Raw genomic sequence first — 11,392 nt, 5'->3', positions numbered from 1 at the left:
GATGGTTGGTGCTTTCCGGGTTATCCGTTTTCCTCCACCAATAAAACTGACCGCGCCGAGAAGTAGCACTATAGTACTGAAAGTGGCGTTGTACACTTATCAATCAATCAATCATGTCATTTATTATGTTTCTCTAATTCTTAGTCAATTGATCCCTTTCTGCACCCATTGTATAAAAAAATTAATCAACGTGTGGTTCGTTTGATCTCAGTACTTCATTGGTTAAAATCCGATTATGACGTCGAATTTTCTTGCTTTCCTCTGAAATTCCTATTGTGACGGCAGGGGCGGATGCAGGAATTTTCGAAAGGGGGGTGCTAACCCAGGGCACCCAGGGCAAAGGGGGGGGGGGGTGCAAAACATATGTCCCGATACAAATGCATTGATCGGCAAAAATAAAGGGGGGATGCGCATCCCCGGAACCCCCCCCCCCCTGGATCCGCCACTGGACGGCATGAAAAAAGGCGACCATGCCTGATGACGTCACATAGAAAGAACACATCTTTTTGCAGATCATTCGAAAAGAAGGAATAAGTTTGCCTGCATAATGTTAGAAAATCATTAGAGAAACAAATTCCACCACCTAATCTCGTGTTTATCCACTCTCGACAGTTAGATTTTAAATATTTAAAACGCTCGGGCAAGCCTCGCGTTTTAAATTTGAAAATTTAACTGTCTCGAGTGGATAAATATCGTATTACACTCGATACAGTGGTAGAATCTATATTTACATACATTAACTCCTTTACAGAGTACATTGACAATTTATATCATCTAGGTCTTGATTTGCTGAAATTGAACGAGCTTTTTATATTTTTTCAATGCTTTCCCATTTGTTAATTAAACTTTTCCTTAACAGTTGTTAAATGATATGTTGATTTTTAAATTTTTTTTTTTAGAATCAGTTATTACTTTTACCTTCCAGTCCACGTTTGTTTACATTCTATCATCACGGTTTTCCCCTCGCACATGCGCTGTGCGGTGGCCGAAATTCTAATTTTAAGATCACTGCATACGTGAACATATCAGCTAATTAGTGTAGATCATATAATAGGGAACATGTATACCAAGTTTCAAGTTGATTGGACTTCAACTTCATCAAATACTACATTGACTAAAAACTTTAACCTGATTTTTTTTTAACCTGAAGTGGGACAGACGGACGAAGGACGGACGAACGAACGAACGAACGGACGCACAGACCGAAAAACATAATGCCCATAAATGGAACATCAAAAGCACTTCGAACCCACAGAATTTTATCAAGAGTTATTTCAACTTTAAAGCAATAATTGTTTTATACAGAGCGTCTTTGTGTTGCCATTTAAACAATTGTTCAACAATGAGGCTACATTAAAACATTATCAGCTACATTTTTGTTCAATTTTTTTTTTTTTTTAATAATTAAACATGAATTAAGCCACTCTGGATCGATGCAAATTACCCTTAAAAGAAGACTTTTGAATTTAGCCAAAATACAGGGCCATACTTGCAGTTGTATGACACTTGTTCTTACAAATTGTGACAATGCGTTAAAATATACCTTTGAAAATTTATCTCTGACATGTCTCATGTAAAATCAGCCTGTTTTGTTCTTTTCGCTGAAAATATTTTTTGTAACAATATGTTTTGCAACTAAATCTAATTTACCGTCAAATCTACAGTTGACATGTCGTTACTAAGGAGTGAGACGCTATATTCAATGGTAATATCTAACGAGCTCCTAATGTACATGTATAACTCACCGTTTCATTAAAAATGTGAACTTTTATAATTATGGAAGTCCAAAAGGAAATCTAAAACTGTCTTCATTCACATGGACTTTTTTTTATGAAACCAGTTGGTTGAAAACCCTGAAATGTCGCGAGAGATGCTCGCCTGTCGCTCGTAATTATATTAGATTTAATAAGACTAAGTGATAGAAATATTATGATATAACAGTTTGCTCTTACCAAACACCCAAGTTTTTTCTAGGCATTTGGTAAGTTTCATTTTGATCAATCTGGGTTTTATGAACTCTTCTCTACTCGTATTTATATTTGACATGGAGTTGTCTTTCTTTGACTTATGGATTTTGATTGTCTTTATTATCTTCCTTACACATCTTTATCCCTTTAAGTCACATTGAAAAAATAGTAAATATGAAAATAAGAAGAACAGTAAATACATTTTATCAATTAAATCCCCATAAAGCATTATTTGTATAAATATATTGCAAAGATCCGTTTAAAAATCGGATTTAAATCTTGTTTACAGATGTTCTCTTCTCAAAGATGCTTAATTATGTAACATCACAAGTCTTGTTCATTAAAAAAAACAACTTTGTATGACTCTATAAAGTCAGTTCTTGAAATTATCCCCGATATCAATCATATAGCTTTATCATCACCAAAAATTGATAGCTTCAAAACTAATAGGAAATAAATTTTATAATCGTATTTTATAGATTTTTGGCACACTGAACGGATAAAGTATTTAGATAGTTAACTTAGAAGTTATGTTACATTTAAATCAAATTTTGGAAGAGAAAAATATCAGTCCATTATGGTGAATTTTGAACAGAGACGAAGCTTAACAAAGCTCAGAATTGCATCACACTTAAGAATTGAGTCCGGAAGGTATCAGGGTACTCTCCTAAATGACAGAACTTGTTCTCGTTGTAACTCTGGAGAGGTAGAGGATGACTATCATTTTCTATTTCAATTTGTTAAATTTAATGACGACGGCATTCATCTATTTCAAGACTGAATAACTAAAACTTGACCCAATATTCTAAGTCTTAACTGAAGGGATAAACTGACATGGCTAATGACACAGAAGATAAGTCAATTCTAACTGCTGCTGGTAAATTTATTTCTAAAAAAAATTAATGGTGTGGCTTTCTTCCTGCTTCAGACACGAGGAGGACTGTGTTAATAAAACATCTGTTTGAGCACCGCCCCTTGCTGTCTGTTGCAGTAGGTAAACCTACACTATTCTCAATATCTATTATTGCAGTATATGTTAATTGCTGTGAACAAACTTGAACTTTTATTACATTAATGTTTGTTTCTCTGCATTAGATATGAGGAGGTTTGTTAGAGGTCTTAAGATCACAATACTAGAGCATCTTCCCCTGGTACCTGTTGCAGCTAAACAATCAAATATATTTATACATTTCCAGCAAAAATATTAAAAAATAAAAAAATAAAAAAATGACTGCAAATTAAATCAAGTGAGAGGTCATTTGCCACATCTCTGGAGTAGCAACTCTTAAATTCTTTAAAAAAAAAGTTAAAACGTATAATAGCCTGTCATTCTATATCAAAATTTTAGGTGTATTATATGTATGTCATGTGAAAAACTGTATGTTGTAAAGAATATCTTTGTTAAATGTGTATGCCCCCCCCCCCTGGGGAACTAATTATGAAAATAAAATATCTATAGGTGCCTGCAGGTCACACCATAATTAATCTGTACTATAGATGCCTGCCGATCACATCACTTTAGATCTGTCACATAGCCTATCATTTGCATCTACAGGTCACACTGCTAATTATCTTTCCTATATCCTATAATATTTGCCTGCAGGTCACATCTCCATAGATCTGCTCCATATGCTATTAAAGGTGCCAGCAGGTCACACTTTAATTTATCTGTATGGTAGGTGCATGCAGGGCACATCACTATAGATCTGCACCATATATATAAAATGAAGATGCGGTATGATTGCCAATGAGACAACTCTCCACAATAGACCCAATGACACAGAAATTAACAACCATAGGTCCCCTTATGGCTTTCAACAATGAACAAAGCCAATATCGCATAGTCAGCTATAAAAGACCCCGAAATGACAAATGTAAAACAATTCAAACGAGAAAACTAACGGCCTAATTTATGTACAAAATAATGAACGAAAAACAAATGTGTCACACAGCAACAAATGACAACCACTGAATTACCGGGACATGCACATACAGAATGTGGCGGGGTTAAACTAGTTTGTAGGCGATAATCCTCCCCTAACCTGGGACAGTGGTGTAATAGTTTAAACATAAGAACAAACAATAAAAATCAGATGAAAAAGGCTTAACTCATCAGATGGATACACATAGAAATACATCTAACAAAAACACAAAGTAGACGGATACTTGTACATGCGAATAACTAAAAAAAAACTAAGTACAGATCTGAGAGTACGCGCAATTATCATACATGTAGGTGCCTGTAGGTCACTTCACTTATGATCTGCACCATAACCTATCATAGGAGCCTGCAGGTCACACTGCTATTTACTATACCATTGCCTATCATAGATGCATGCAGGTCACATCACCTTAGATCTGCACCAAAGCCTATCATGGGTGCCTGCAGGTCTCACAGTATTTTATCTATATCCCATCATAGGTGCCTGCAAGCCACATCACCATAGATCTGCACTATAGCCTATCATATGAGCCTGCAGTTCACACTGCTATTTATCTGTACCATAGACTATTATAGGTGCCTGCAAGTCACACTGCTATTTATCTGTACCTTAGTCTGTCAAAGGTGCCTATAGGTCACTTCACTACAGATCTGCACCATAACTTATCATAGGTGCCCGTAGTTCACACTGCTATGCTATTTATCTGTACCTTAGTCTATCATAGATGCATGCTGGTCACATTACCATAGATCTTCACCAAAGTCTATAATAGGTGCCTGCAGGTCTCACAACGTTTTATCTGTAACACAGTCTGTAGGTGCCTGCAGTTCATACATCTTTTTATCTGTACCATAGCCTAACAAAGATGCCTGCAGGTCTCACTGCTATTTATCTGTTCTATGGTATATCTTAGGTGCTTGTAGATCACAATACTATAGAGCTGTACCATAGTCTATCATAGGTGCTTGCAGGTCGCATCACCATAGATCTGCACCATATCCTATCATAGGTGCCTGCGGGTCATACAACATTTTATCTGTACCATAGCCTATCATAGGTACCTACAGGTCACATCACCATAGATCTGTACCACAGTCTATCATATGTTTCTACAGGTCACATCGCCATATGTCAATACCTTAACCTTTCATATGAGCCTGCAGGAGGATTTTGAAAATAAATAACTCAAACCTGGATATTTACAAAAATAAATGGTTTGTTCTGGAGTAGTTTGAAAATAAATAACCAAACTTACGATGAATTGAAAATAAATAACTCGGCAGATAATAAATGCTATTCTTAAATATGAGATGGCACCAGATTCGTCCGTGTACATTTACGCCAAACATATTTCATTTTAAAATTAAAAATAAATTTTCAAATTGCTCTGGAAATCTTAAAGGTAGTTGGTTTGAAAAATGTAACAAAAACCTATAGAAATCACTTTCGAAAAAACATTTTCTCTATGAGATTTGAAATTTGTTATTTTCATGAAATTATATTTTTGATTTAACAAATTTATTGAAACAAATAACAATAACTTTCAATTAAAAATGATTTTATTTTGTCAAAAGTTTAAAATTATTAAAACATTTGTATTTGCTTGCTTTAGAAAACAAAACATATTTCAATCTCATTCTTAAAAGCAAATATTGAAATATGGAGAAACCTCCTACTACTGTACCAGTAATTCATCCTCAGCAGTTTGCACCTACTCTAGGCACCTCTGTTGCACGACCATATTTTGTACATGTTCCTACAGCTCAACCTAGACCAGCGCAAGTCTTCCAAATGCAAATTAACCAAAATGTTGGCCCTACAACAAGGAACCATTCCCAATTCAACTCTACGTATAACAACAACAATATAAGACCACAGGGAACTCATGTGGGAGCAAAAGTCCATAGTAAGAAGCAAGATACGAACTTAAAAATCACTAATAACGTGCCCGTGTGAAAAAAAAGAACACTCCAAACAACACGATAGTGACTGCAGTAGATCATCATAGAATACTTTAAATAGTTTGATAAAACTCATGACAATCTAAGTGGTTAATCGATTCACGTAGAGTGTACTCGTGTTCCGACTTTTAAACATGTCGGATGCTTCCGTAAAAGACTGCAGTAACTTAATGCTTTTCCAGATTAGTGATTATTATATAAATTCGATAACTTAGTTCTTCTATGAATCTCAATAAGGTGTTTTTTTAACCTATGTAATTATAACATTTTGTACAGAAACCTGTACATTAATGAAGATTGTATGTAGCCGCCGCCGAATGTGGCAGGAGCGCTCGACTCCAATCTTTATTGACTGAAATTTTCATGTATCTTGCCGATGGTTGGTGCTTTCCGGGTTATCCGTTTTCCTCCACCAATAAAACTGACCGCGCCGAGAAGTAGCACTATAGTACTGAAAGTGGCGTTGTACACTTATCAATCAATCAATCATGTCATTTATTATGTTTCTCTAATTCTTAGTCAATTGATCCCTTTCTGCACCCATTGTATAAAAAAATTAATCAACGTGTGGTTCGTTTGATCTCAGTACTTCATTGGTTAAAATCCGATTATGACGTCGAATTTTCTTGCTTTCCTCTGAAATTCCTATTGTGACGGCAGGGGCGGATGCAGGAATTTTCGAAAGGGGGGTGCTAACCCAGGGCACCCAGGGCAAAGGGGGGGGTGCAAAACATATGTCCCGATACAAATGCATTGATCGGCAAAAATAAAGGGGGGGTGCGCACCCCCGGAACCCCCCCCCCCTGGATCCGCCACTGGACGGCATGAAAAAAGGCGACCATGCCTGATGACGTCACATAGAAAGAACACATCTTTTTGCAGATCATTCGAAAAGAAGGAATAAGTTTGCCTGCATAATGTTAGAAAATCATTAGAGAAACAAATTCCACCACCTAATCTCGTGTTTATCCACTCTCGACAGTTAGATTTTAAATATTTAAAACGCTCGGGCAAGCCTCGCGTTTTAAATTTGAAAATTTAACTGTCTCGAGTGGATAAATATCGTATTACACTCGATACAGTGGTAGAATCTATATTTACATACATTAACTCCTTTACAGAGTACATTGACAATTTATATCATCTAGGTCTTGATTTGCTGAAATTGAACGAGCTTTTTATATTTTTTCAATGCTTTCCCATTTGTTAATTAAACTTTTCCTTAACAGTTGTTAAATGATATGTTGATTTTTAAATTTTTTTTTTAGAATCAGTTATTACTTTTACCTTCCAGTCCACGTTTGTTTACATTCTATCATCACGGTTTTCCCCTCGCACATGCGCTGTGCGGTGGCAGAAATTCTAATTTTAAGATCACTGCATACGTGAACATATCAGCTAATTAGTGTAGATCATATAATAGGGAACATGTATACCAAGTTTCAAGTTGATTGGACTTCAACTTCATCAAATACTACATTGACTAAAAACTTTAACCTGATTTTTTTTAACCTGAAGTGGGACAGACGGACGAAGGACGGACGAACGAACGAACGAACGGACGCACAGACCGAAAAACATAATGCCCATAAATGGAACATCAAAAGCACTTCGAACCCACAGAATTTTATCAAGAGTTATTTCAACTTTAAAGCAATAATTGTTTTATACAGAGCGTCTTTGTGTTGCCATTTAAACAATTGTTCAACAATGAGGCTACATTAAAACATTATCAGCTACATTTTTGTTCAATTTTTTTTTTTTAAATAATTAAACATGAATTAAGCCACTCTGGATCGATGCAAATTACCCTTAAAAGAAGCCTTTTGAATTTAGCCAAAATACAGGGCCATACTTGCAGTTGTATGACACTTGTTCTTACAAATTGTGACAATGCGTTAAAATATACCTTTGAAAATTTATCTCTGACATGTCTCATGTAAAATCAGCCTGTTTTGTTCTTTTCGCTGAAAATATTTTTTGTAACAATATGTTTTGCAACTAAATCTAATTTACCGTCAAATCTACAGTTGACATGTCGTTACTAAGGAGTGAGACGCTATATTCAATGGTAATATCTAACGAGCTCCTAATGTACATGTATAACTCACCGTTTCATTAAAAATGTGAACTTTTATAATTATGGAAGTCCAAAAGGAAATCTAAAACTGTCTTCATTCACATGGACTTTTTTTTATGAAACCAGTTGGTTGAAAACCCTGAAATGTCGCGAGAGATGCTCGCCTGTCGCTCGTAATTATATTAGATTTAATAAGACTAAGTGATAGAAATATTATGATATAACAGCTTGCTCTTACCAAACACCCAAGTTTTTTCTAGGCATTTGGTTGGTTTCATTTTGATCAATCTGGGTTTTCTGAACTATTCTCTACTCGTATTTATATTTGACATGGAGTTGTCTTTCTTTGACTTATGGATTTTGATTGTCTTTATTATCTTCCTTACACATCTTTATCCCTTTAAGTCACATTGAAAAAATAGTAAATATGAAAATAAGAAGAACAGTAAATACATTTTATCAATTAAATCCCCATAAAGCATTATTTGTATAAATATATTGCAAAGATCCGTTTAAAAATCGGATTTAAATCTTGTTTACAGATGTTCTCTTCTCAAAGATGCTTAATTATGTAACATCACAAGTCTTGTTCATTAAAAAAACAACTTTGTATGACTCTATAAAGTCAGTTCTTGAAATTAACCCCGATATCAATCGTATAGCTTTATCATCACCAAAAATTGATAGCTTCAAAACTAATAGGAAATAAATTTTATAATCGTATTTTATAGATTTTTGGCACACTGAACGGATAAAGTATTTAGATAGTTAACTTAGCAGTTATGTTACATTTAAATCAAATTTTGGAAGAGAAAAATATCACTCCATTATGGTGAATTTTGAACAGAGACGAAGCTTAACAAAGCTCAGAATTGCATCACACCACTTAAGAATTGAGTCCGGAAGGTATCAGGGTACTCTCCTAAATGACAGAACTTGTACTCGTTGTAACTCTGGAGAGGTAGAGGATGACTATCATTTTCTATTTCAATTTGTTAAATTTAATGACGACGGCATTCATCTATTTCAAGACTGAATAACTAAAACTTGACCCAATATTCTTAGTCTTAACTGAAGGAATAAACTGATATGGCTAATGACACAGAAGATAAGTCAATTCTCACTGCTGCTGGTAAATTTATTTCTAAAAAAATTAATGGTGTGGCTTTCTTCCTGCTTCAGACACGAGGAGGGCTGTGTTAATAAAACATCTCTTTGAGCACCGCCCCTTGCTGTCTGTTGCAGTAGGTAAACCTACACTATTCTCAATATCTATTATTGCAGTATATGTTAATTGCTGTGAACAAACTTGAACTTTTATTACATTAATGTTTGTTTCTCTGCATCAGATATGAGGAGGTTTGTTAGAGGTCTTAAGATCACAATACTAGAGCATCTTCCCCTGGTACCTGTTGCAGCTAAACAATCAAATATATTTATACATTTCCAGCAAAAATATTAAAAAATAAAAAAATAAAAAAATGACTGCAAATTAAATCAAGTGAGAGGTCATTTGCCACATCTCTGGAGTAGCAACTCTTAAATACTTTAAAAAAAAAAGTTAAAACGTATAATAGCCTGTCATTCTATATCAAAATTTCAGGTGTATTATATGTATGTCATGTGAAAAACTGTATGTTGTAAAGAATATCATTGTTAAATGTGTATGCCCCCCCCCCTGGGGAACTAATTATGAAAATAAAATATCTATAGGTGCCTGCAGGTCACACCATAATTAATCTGTACTATAGATGCCTGCCGATCACATCACTTTAGATCTGTCACATAGCCTATCATTTGCATCTGCAGGTCACACTGCTAATTATCTTTCCTATATCCTATAATATTTGCCTGCAGGTCACATCTCCATAGATCTGCTCCATATGCTATTAAAGGTGCCAGCAGGTCACACTTTAATTTATCTGTATGGTAGGTGCATGCAGGGCACATCACTATAGATCTGCACCATATATATAAAATGAAGATGCGGTATGATTGCCAATGAGACAACTCTCCACAATAGACCCAATGACACAGAAATTAACAACTATAGGTCCCCTTATGGCTTTCAACAATGAACAAAGCCAATATCGCATAGTCAGCTATAAAAGACCCCGAAATGACAAATGTAAAACAATTCAAACGAGAAAACTAACGGCCTAATTTATGTACAAAATAATGAACGAAAAACAAATGTGTCACACAGCAACAAATGACAACCACTGAATTACCGGGACATGCACATACAGAATGTGGCGGGGTGAAACTAGTTTGTAGGCGATAATTCTCCCCTAACCTGGGACAGTGGTGTAATAGTAACAACATAAGAACAAACAATAAAAATCAGATGAAAAAGGCTTAACTCATCAGATGGATACACATAGAAATACATCTAACAAAAACACAAAGTAGACGGATACTTGTACATGCGAATAACTAAAAAAAAACTAAGTACAGATCTGAGAGTACGCGCAATTATCATACATGTAGGTGCCTGTAGGTCACTTCACTTATGATCTGCACCATAACCTATCATAGGAGCCTGCAAGTCCCACTGCTATTTATCTATACCATTGCCTATCATAGATGCATGTAGGTCACATCACCTTAGATCTGCACCAAAGCCTATCATGGGTGCCTGCAGGGCTCACAATATTTTATCTATAGCCCATCATAGGTGCCTGCAAGCCACATCACCATAGATCTGCACTATAGCCTATCATATGAGCCTGCAGTTCACACTGCTATTTATCTGTACCATAGACTATTATAGGTGCCTGCAAGTCACACTGCTATTTATCTGTACCTTAGTCTATCAAAGGTGCCTAAAGGTCACTTCACTACAGATCTGCACCATAACTTATCATAGGTGCCCGTAGTTCACACTGCTATGCTATTTATCTGTACCTTAGTCTATCATAGATGCATGCTGGTCACATCACCATAGATCTTCACCAAAGTCTATAATAGGTGCTTGCAGGTCTCACAACGTTTTATCTGTAACACAGTCTGTAGGTGCCTGCAGGTCATACATCTTTTTATCTGTACCATAGCCTAACAAAGATGCCTGCAGGTCTCACTGCTATTTATCTGTTCTATGGTATATCTTAGGTGCCTGTAGGTCACAATACTATAGAGCTGTACCATAGTCTATCATAGGTGCCTGCAGGTCGCATCACCATAGATCTGCACCATATCCTATCATAGGTGCCTGCGGGTCATACAACATTTTATCTGTACCATAGCCTATCATAGGTACCTACAGGTCACATCACCATAGATCTGTACCACAGTCTATCATATGTTTCTACAGGTCACATCGCAATATGTCAATACCTTAACCTTTCATATGAGCCTGCAGGAGGATTTTGAAAATAAATAACTCAAACCTGGATATTTACAAAAATAAATGGTTTGTTCTGGAGTAGTTTGGAAATAAAT

Source organism: Mytilus galloprovincialis, chromosome 12 (genome assembly GCF_965363235.1).
Source record: "Mytilus galloprovincialis chromosome 12, xbMytGall1.hap1.1, whole genome shotgun sequence".
In the NCBI taxonomy this organism is placed as follows: domain Eukaryota; kingdom Metazoa; phylum Mollusca; class Bivalvia; order Mytilida; family Mytilidae; genus Mytilus; species Mytilus galloprovincialis.
This window is presented reverse-complemented; position numbering follows the sequence as displayed.